The sequence below is a fragment of the Crinia signifera genome, chromosome 6 (genome assembly GCF_055691185.1).
Source record: "Crinia signifera chromosome 6, ASM5569118v1, whole genome shotgun sequence".
Taxonomy (NCBI): domain Eukaryota; kingdom Metazoa; phylum Chordata; class Amphibia; order Anura; family Myobatrachidae; genus Crinia; species Crinia signifera.
The window spans coordinates 23,454,340-23,463,331 of record NC_139222.1 but is presented as its reverse complement, the minus strand read 5'-3'; positions in this window follow the sequence as shown (position 1 = coordinate 23,463,331).

Genomic DNA, 8,992 nt, shown 5'->3' with positions numbered 1-8,992 from the left:
GTTCCGTTTTTTCTGCTTTAAACTCTAGGTACACATCCAAAATGTATTACTGAGTTGAAAGAAGTGGATTCTGGTGCATGGTTTTGAAACCGCAGTCAGAAAAAAAATCACAACCATATCAACATGTTTATAACCCCCGGGGCTGTCGTTTTGGTCAAAAAATGAAAATTCTAAAAGTTCCGTTTTTTCTGCTTTAAACTCTAGGTACACATCCAAAATGTATTACTGAGTTGAAAGAAGTGGATTCTGGTGCATGGTTTTGAAACCGCAGTCAGAAAAAAAATCACAACCATATCAACATGTTTATAACCCCCGGGGCTGTCGTTTTGGTCAAAAAATGAAAATTCTAAAAGTTCCGTTTTTTCTGCTTTAAACTCTAGGTACACATCCAAAATGTATTACTGAGTTGAAAGAAGTGGATTCTGGTGCATGGTTTTGAAACCGCAGTCAGAAAAAAAATCACAACCATATCAACATGTTAATAACCCCCGGGGCTGTCGTTTGGTCAAAAAATGAAAATTCTAAAAGTTCCGTTATTTTCTGCTTTAAACTCTAGGTACACATCCAAAATGTATTACTGAGTTGAAAGAAGTGGATTCTGGTGCATGGTTTTGAAACCGCAGTCAGAAAAAAAATCACAACCATATCAACATGTTTATAACCCCCGGGGCTGTCGTTTTGGTCAAAAAATGAAAATTCTAAAAGTTCCGTTTTTTCTGCTTTAAACTCTAGGTACACATCCAAAATGTATTACTAAGTTGAAAGTAGTGGATTCTGGTGCATGGTTTTGAAACCGCAGTCAGAAAAAAATCACATCCATATCAACATTTTTATAACCCCCGGGGCTGTCGTTTTGGTCAAAAAATGAAAATTCTAAAAGTTCCGTTTTTTCTGCTTTAAACTCTAGGTACACATCCAAAATGTATTACTGAGTTGAAAGAAGTGGATTCTGGTGCATGGTTTTGAAACCGCAGTCAGAAAAAAAAATCACATCCATATCAACATGTTTATAACCCCCGGGGCTGTCGTTTTGGTCAAAAAATGAAAATTCTAAAAGTTCATGTTTTTCGGCTTTAAACTCTAGGTACACATCCAAAATGTATTACTGAGTTGAAAGAAGTGGATTCTGGTGCATGGTTTTGAAACCGCAGTCAGAAAAAAATCACAACCATATCAACATGTTTATAACCCCCGGGGCTGTCGTTTTGGTCAAAAAATTGAAATTCTAAAAGTTCCGTTTTTTCTGCTTGAAACTCTAGGTACACATCCAAAATGTATTACTGAGTTGAAAGAAGTGGATTCTGGTGCATGGTTTTGAAACCGCAGTCAGAAAAAAAATCACATCCATATCAACATTTTTATAACCCCCGGGGCTGTCGTTTTGGTAAAAAAATGAAAATTCTAAAAGTTCAGTTTTTTCTGCTTTAATCTCTAGGTACACATCCAAAATGTATTACTGAGTTGAAAGAAGTGGATTCTGGTGCATGGTTTTGAAACCGCAGTCAGAAAAAAAATCACAACCATATCAACATGTTAATAACCCCCGGGGCTGTCGTTTTGGTCAAAAAGTGAAAATTCTAAAAGTTCCGTTTTTTCTGCTTTAAACTCTAGGTACACATCCAAAATGTATTACTGAGTTGAAAGAAGTGGATTCTGGTGCATGGTTTTGAAACCGCAGTCAGAAAAAAAATCACAACCATATCAACATGTTTATAACCCCCGGGGCTGTCGTTTTGGTCAAAAAATGAAAATTCTAAAAGTTCAGTTTTTTCTGCTTTAAACTCTAGGTACACATCCAAAATGTATTACTGAGTTGAAAGAAGTGGATTCTGGTGCATGGTTTTGAAACCGCAGTCAGAAAAAAAATCACATCCATATCAACATGTTTATAACCCCCGGGGCTGTCGTTTTGGTCAAAAAATGAAAATTCTAAAAGTTCCTGTTTTTCTGCTTTAAACTCTAGGTACACATTCAAAATGTATTACTGAGTTGAAAGAAGTGGATTCTGGTGCATGGTTTTGAAACCGCAGTCAGAAAAAAAAATCACAACCATATCAACATGTTTATAACCCCCGGGGCTGTCGTTTTGGTCAAAAAATGAAAATTCTAAAAGTTCCGTTTTTTCTGCTTTAAACTCTAGGTACACATCCAAAATGTATTACTGAGTTGAAAGAAGTGGATTCTGGTGCATGGTTTTGAAACCGCAGTCAGAAAAAAAATCACAACCATATCAACATGTTTATAACCCCCGGGGCTGTCGTTTTGGTCAAAAAATGAAAATTCTAAAAGTTCCGTTTTTTCTGCTTTAAACTCTAGGTACACATCCAAAATGTATTACTGAGTTGAAAGAAGTGGATTCTGGTGCATGGTTTTGAAACCGCAGTCAGAAAAAAAATCACAACCATATCAACATGTTTATAACCCCCGGGGCTGTCGTTTTGGTCAAAAAATGAAAATTCTAAAAGTTCCGTTTTGTCTGCTTTAAACTCTAGGTACACATCCAAAATGTATTACTGAGTTGAAAGAAGTGGATTCTGGTGCATGGTTTTGAAACCGCAGTCAGAAAAAAAATCACAACCATATCAACATGTTTATAACCCCCGGGGCTGTCGTTTTGGTCAAAAAATGAAAATTCTAAAAGTTCCGTTTTTTCTGCTTTAAACTCTAGGTACACATCCAAAATGTATTACTGAGTTGAAAGAAGTGGATTCTGGTGCATGGTTTTGAAACCGCAGTCAGAAAAAAAATCACAACCATATCAACATGTTAATAACCCCCGGGGCTGTCGTTTTGGTCAAAAAGTGAAAATTCTAAAAGTTCCGTTTTTTCTGCTTTAAACTCTAGGTACACATCCAAAATGTATTACTGAGTTGAAAGAAGTGGATTCTGGTGCATGGTTTTGAAACCGCAGTCAGAAAAAAAATCACAACCATATCAACATGTTTATAACCCCCGGGGCTGTCGTTTTGGTCAAAAAATGAAAATTCTAAAAGTTCAGTTTTTTCTGCTTTAAACTCTAGGTACACATCCAAAATGTATTACTGAGTTGAAAGAAGTGGATTCTGGTGCATGGTTTTGAAACCGCAGTCAGAAAAAAAATCACATCCATATCAACATGTTTATAACCCCCGGGGCTGTCGTTTTGGTCAAAAAATGAAAATTCTAAAAGTTCCTGTTTTTCTGCTTTAAACTCTAGGTACACATTCAAAATGTATTACTGAGTTGAAAGAAGTGGATTCTGGTGCATGGTTTTGAAACCGCAGTCAGAAAAAAAAATCACAACCATATCAACATGTTTATAACCCCCGGGGCTGTCGTTTTGGTCAAAAAATGAAAATTCTAAAAGTTCCGTTTTTTCTGCTTTAAACTCTAGGTACACATCCAAAATGTATTACTGAGTTGAAAGAAGTGGATTCTGGTGCATGGTTTTGAAACCGCAGTCAGAAAAAAAATCACAACCATATCAACATGTTTATAACCCCCGGGGCTGTCGTTTTGGTCAAAAAATGAAAATTCTAAAAGTTCCGTTTTTTCTGCTTTAAACTCTAGGTACACATCCAAAATGTATTACTGAGTTGAAAGAAGTGGATTCTGGTGCATGGTTTTGAAACCGCAGTCAGAAAAAAAATCACAACCATATCAACATGTTTATAACCCCCGGGGCTGTCGTTTTGGTCAAAAAATGAAAATTCTAAAAGTTCCGTTTTGTCTGCTTTAAACTCTAGGTACACATCCAAAATGTATTACTGAGTTGAAAGAAGTGGATTCTGGTGCATGGTTTTGAAACCGCAGTCAGAAAAAAAATCACAACCATATCAACATGTTTATAACCCCCGGGGCTGTCGTTTTGGTCAAAAAATGAAAATTCTAAAAGTTCCGTTTTTTCTGCTTTAAACTCTAGGTACACATCCAAAATGTATTACTGAGTTGAAAGAAGTGGATTCTGGTGCATGGTTTTGAAACCGCAGTCAGAAAAAAAATCACATCCATATCAACATGTTTATAACCCCCGGGGCTGTCGTTTTAGTCAAAAAATGAAAATTCTAAAAGTTCCGTTTTTTCTGCTTTAAACTCTAGGTACACATCCAAAATGTATTACTGAGTTGAATAAAGTGGATTCTGGTGCATGGTTTTGAAACCGCAGTCAGAAAAATAATCACATCCATATCAACATGTTTATAACCCCCGGGGCTGTCGTTTTGGTCAAAAAATGAAAATTCTAAAAGTTCATGTTTTTCTGCTTTAAACTCTAGGTACACATCCAAAATGTATTACTGAGTTGAAAGAAGTGGATTCTGGTGCATGGTTTTGAAACCGCAGTCAGAAAAAAAATCACAACCATATCAACATGTTTATAACCCCCCGGGGCTTTCGTTTTGGTCATAAAATGAAAATTATAAAAGTTCAGTTTTTTCTGCTTTAAACTCTAGGTACACATCCAAAATGTATTACTGAGTTGAAAGAAGTGGATTCTGGTGCATGGTTTTGAAACCGCAGTCAGAAAAAAAATCACATCCATATCAACATGTTTATGACCCCCGGGGCTGTCGTTTTGGTCAAAAAATGAAAATTCTAAAAGTTCATGTTTTTCTGCTTTAAACTCTAGGTACACATCCAAAATGTATTACTGAGTTGAAAGAAGTGGATTCTGGTGCATGGTTTTGAAACCGCAGTCAGAAAAAAAATCACAATCATATCAACATGTTTATAACCCCCGGGGCTGTCGTTTTGGTCAAAAAATGAAAATTCTAAAAGTTCCGTTTTTTCTGCTTTAAACTCTAGGTACACATCCAAAATGTATTACTGAGGTGAAAGTAGTGGATTCTGGTGCATGGTTTTGAAACCGCAGTCAGAAAAAAATCACATCCATATCAACATTTTTATAACCCCCGGGGCTGTCGTTTTGGTCAAAAAATGAAAATTCTAAAAGTTCCGTTTTTTCTGCTTTAAACTCTAGGTACACATGCAAAATGTATTACTGAGTTGAAAGAAGTGGATTCTGGTGCATGGTTTTGAAACCGCAGTCAGAAAAAAAATCACATCCATATCAACATTTTTATAACCCCCGGGGCTGTCGTTTTGGTCAAAAAATGAAAATTCTAAAAGTTCCGTTTTTTCTGCTTTAAACTCTAGGTACACATCCAAAATGTATTACTGAGTTAAAAGAAGTGGATTCTGGTGCATGGTTTTGAAACCGCAGTCAGAAAAAAAATCACAACCATATCAACATGTTAATAACCCCCGGGGCTGTCGTTTTGGTCAAAAAATGAAAATTCTAAAAGTTCCGTTTTTTCTGCTTTAAACTCTAGGTACACATCCAAAATGTATTACTGAGTTGAAATAGGTGGATTCTGGTGCATGGTTTTGAAACCGCAGTCAGAAAAAAAAATCACATCCATATCAACATGTTTATAATCCCCGGGGCTGTCGTTTTGGTCAAAAAATGAAAATTCTAAAAGTTCCTGTTTTTTTGCTTTAAACTCTAGGTACACATCCAAAATGTATTACTGAGTTGAAAGAAGTGGATTCTGGTGCATGGTTTTGAAACCGCAGTCAGAAAAAAAATCACAACCATATCAACATGTTTATAACCCCCGGGGCTGTCGTTTTGGTCAAAAAATGAAAATTCTAAAAGTTCCGTTTTTTCTGCTTTAAACTCTAGGTACACATCCAAAATGTATTACTGAGTTGAAAGAAGTGGATTCTGGTGCATGGTTTTGAAACCGCAGTCAGAAAAAAAATCACAACCATATCAACATGTTTATAACCCCCGGGGCTGTCGTTTTGGTCAAAAAATTAAAATTCTAAAAGTTCCGTTTTTTCTGCTTGAAACTCTAGGTACACATCCAAAATGTATTACTGAGTTGAAAGAAGTGGATTCTGGTGCATGGTTTTGAAACCGCAGTCAGAAAAAAAAATCACATCCATATCAACATGTTTATAACCCCCGGGGCTGTCGTTTTGGTAAAAAAATGAAAATTCTAAAAGTTCAGTTTTTTCTGCTTTAATCTCTAGGTACACATCCAAAATGTATTACTGAGTTGAAAGAAGTGGATTCTGGTGCATGGTTTTGAAACCGCAGTCAGAAAAAAAATCACAACCATATCAACATGTTAATAACCCCCGGGGCTGTCGTTTTGGTCAAAAAATGAAAATTCTAAAAGTTCCGTTTTTTCTGCTTTAAACTCTAGGTACACATCCAAAATGTATTACTGAGTTGAAAGAAGTGGATTCTGGTGCATGGTTTTGAAACCGCAGTCAGAAAAAAAATCACAACCATATCAACATGTTTATAACCCCCGGGGCTGTCGTTTTGGTCAAAAAATGAAAATTCTAAAAGTTCAGTTTTTTCTGCTTTAAACTCTAGGTACACATCCAAAATGTATTACTGAGTTGAAAGAAGTGGATTCTGGTGCATGGTTTTGAAACCGCAGTCAAAAAAAAAATCACATCCATATCAACATGTTTATAACCCCCGGGGCTGTCGTTTTGGTCAAAAAATGAAAATTCTAAAAGTTCCTGTTTTTCTGCTTTAAACTCTAGGTACACATTCAAAATGTATTACTGAGTTGAAAGAAGTGGATTCTGGTGCATGGTTTTGAAACCGCAGTCAGAAAAAAAATCACAACCATATCAACATGTTTATAACCCCCGGGGCTGTCGTTTTGGTCAAAAAATGAAAATTCTAAAAGTTCCGTTTTTTCTGCTTTAAACTCTAGGTACACATCCAAAATGTATTACTGAGTTGAAAGAAGTGGATTCTGGTGCATGGTTTTGAAACCGCAGTCAGAAAAAAAATCACAACCATATCAACATGTTTATAACCCCCGGGGCTGTCGTTTTGGTCAAAAAATGAAAATTCTAAAAGTTCCGTTTTTTCTGCTTTAAACTCTAGGTACACATCCAAAATGTATTACTGAGTTGAAAGAAGTGGATTCTGGTGCATGGTTTTGAAACCGCAGTCAGAAAAAAAATCACAACCATATCAACATGTTTATAACCCCCGGGGCTGTCGTTTTGGTCAAAAAATGAAAATTCTAAAAGTTCCGTTTTGTCTGCTTTAAACTCTAGGTACACATCCAAAATGTATTACTGAGTTGAAAGAAGTGGATTCTGGTGCATGGTTTTGAAACCGCAGTCAGAAAAAAAATCACAACCATATCAACATGTTTATAACCCCCGGGGCTGTCGTTTTGGTCAAAAAATGAAAATTCTAAAAGTTCCGTTTTTTCTGCTTTAAACTCTAGGTACACATCCAAAATGTATTACTGAGTTGAAAGAAGTGGATTCTGGTGCATGGTTTTGAAACCGCAGTCAGAAAAAAAATCACAACCATATCAACATGTTTATAACCCCCGGGGCTGTCGTTTTGGTCAAAAAATGAAAATTCTAAAAGTTCCGTTTTTTCTGCTTTAAACTCTAGGTACACATCCAAAATGTATTACGGAGTTGAAAGAAGTGGATTCTGGTGCATGGTTTTGAAACCGCAGTCAGAAAAAAAATCACATTCATCTCAACATGTTTATAACCCCCGGGGCTGTCGTTTTGGTCAAAAAATGAAAATTCTAAAAGTTCATGTTTTTCTGCTTTAAACTCTAGGTACACATCCAAAATGTATTACTGAGTTGAAAGAAGTGGATTCTGGTGCATGGTTTTGAAACCGCAGTCAGAAAAAAAATCACAACCATATCAACATGTTTATAACTCCCGGGGCTGTCGTTTTGGTCAAAAAATGAAAATTCTAAAAGTTCCGTTTTTTATGCTTTAAACTCTAGGTACACATCCAAAATGTATTACTGAGTTGAAAGAAGTGGATTCTGGTGCATGGTTTTGAAACCGCAGTCAGAAAAAAAATCACAACCATATCAACATGTTTATAACCCCCCGGGGCTTTCGTTTTGGTCATAAAATGAAAATTATAAAAGTTCAGTTTTTTCTGCTTTAAACTCTAGGTACACATCCAAAATGTATTACTGAGTTGAAAGAAGTGGATTCTGGTACATGGTTTTGAAACCGCAGTCAGAAAAAAAATCACATCCATATCAACATGTTTATGACCCCCGGGGCTGTCGTTTTGGTCAAAAAATGAAAATTCTAAAAGTTCATGTTTTTCTGCTTTAAACTCTAGGTACACATCCAAAATGTATTACTGAGTTGAAAGAAGTGGATTCTGGTGCATGGTTTTGAAACCGCAGTCAGAAAAAAAATCACAACCATATCAACATGTTTATAACCCCCGGGGCTGTCGTTTTGGTCAAAAAATGAAAATTCTAAAAGTTCCGTTTTTTCTGCTTTAAACTCTAGGTACACATCCAAAATGTATTACTGAGGTGAAAGTAGTGGATTCTGGTGCATGGTTTTGAAACCGCAGTCAGAAAAAAATCACATCCATATCAACATTTTTATAACCCCCGGGGCTGTCGTTTTGGTCAAAAAATGAAAATTCTAAAAGTTCAGTTTTTTCTGCTTTAAACTCTAGGTACACATGCAAAATGTATTACTGAGTTGAAAGAAGTGGATTCTGGTGCATGGTTTTGAAACCGCAGTCAGAAAAAAAATCACATCCATATCAACATTTTTATAACCCCCGGGGCTGTCGTTTTGGTCAAAAAATGAAAATTCTAAAAGTTCCGTTTTTTCTGCTTTAAACTCTAGGTACACATCCAAAATGTATTACTGAGTTAAATGAAGTGGATTCTGGTGCATGGTTTTGAAACCGCAGTCAGAAAAAAAATCACAACCATATCAACATGTTAATAACCCCCGGGGCTGTCGTTTTGGTCAAAAAATGAAAATTCTAAAAGTTCCATTTTTTCTGCTTTAAACTCTAGGTACACATCCAAAATGTATTACTGAGTTGAAAGAAGTGGATTCTGGTGCATGGTTTTGAAACCGCAGTCAGAAAAAAAAATCACATCCATATCAACATGTTTATAATCCCCGGGGCTGTCGTTTTGGTCAAAAAATGAAAATTCTAAAAGTTCCTGTTTTT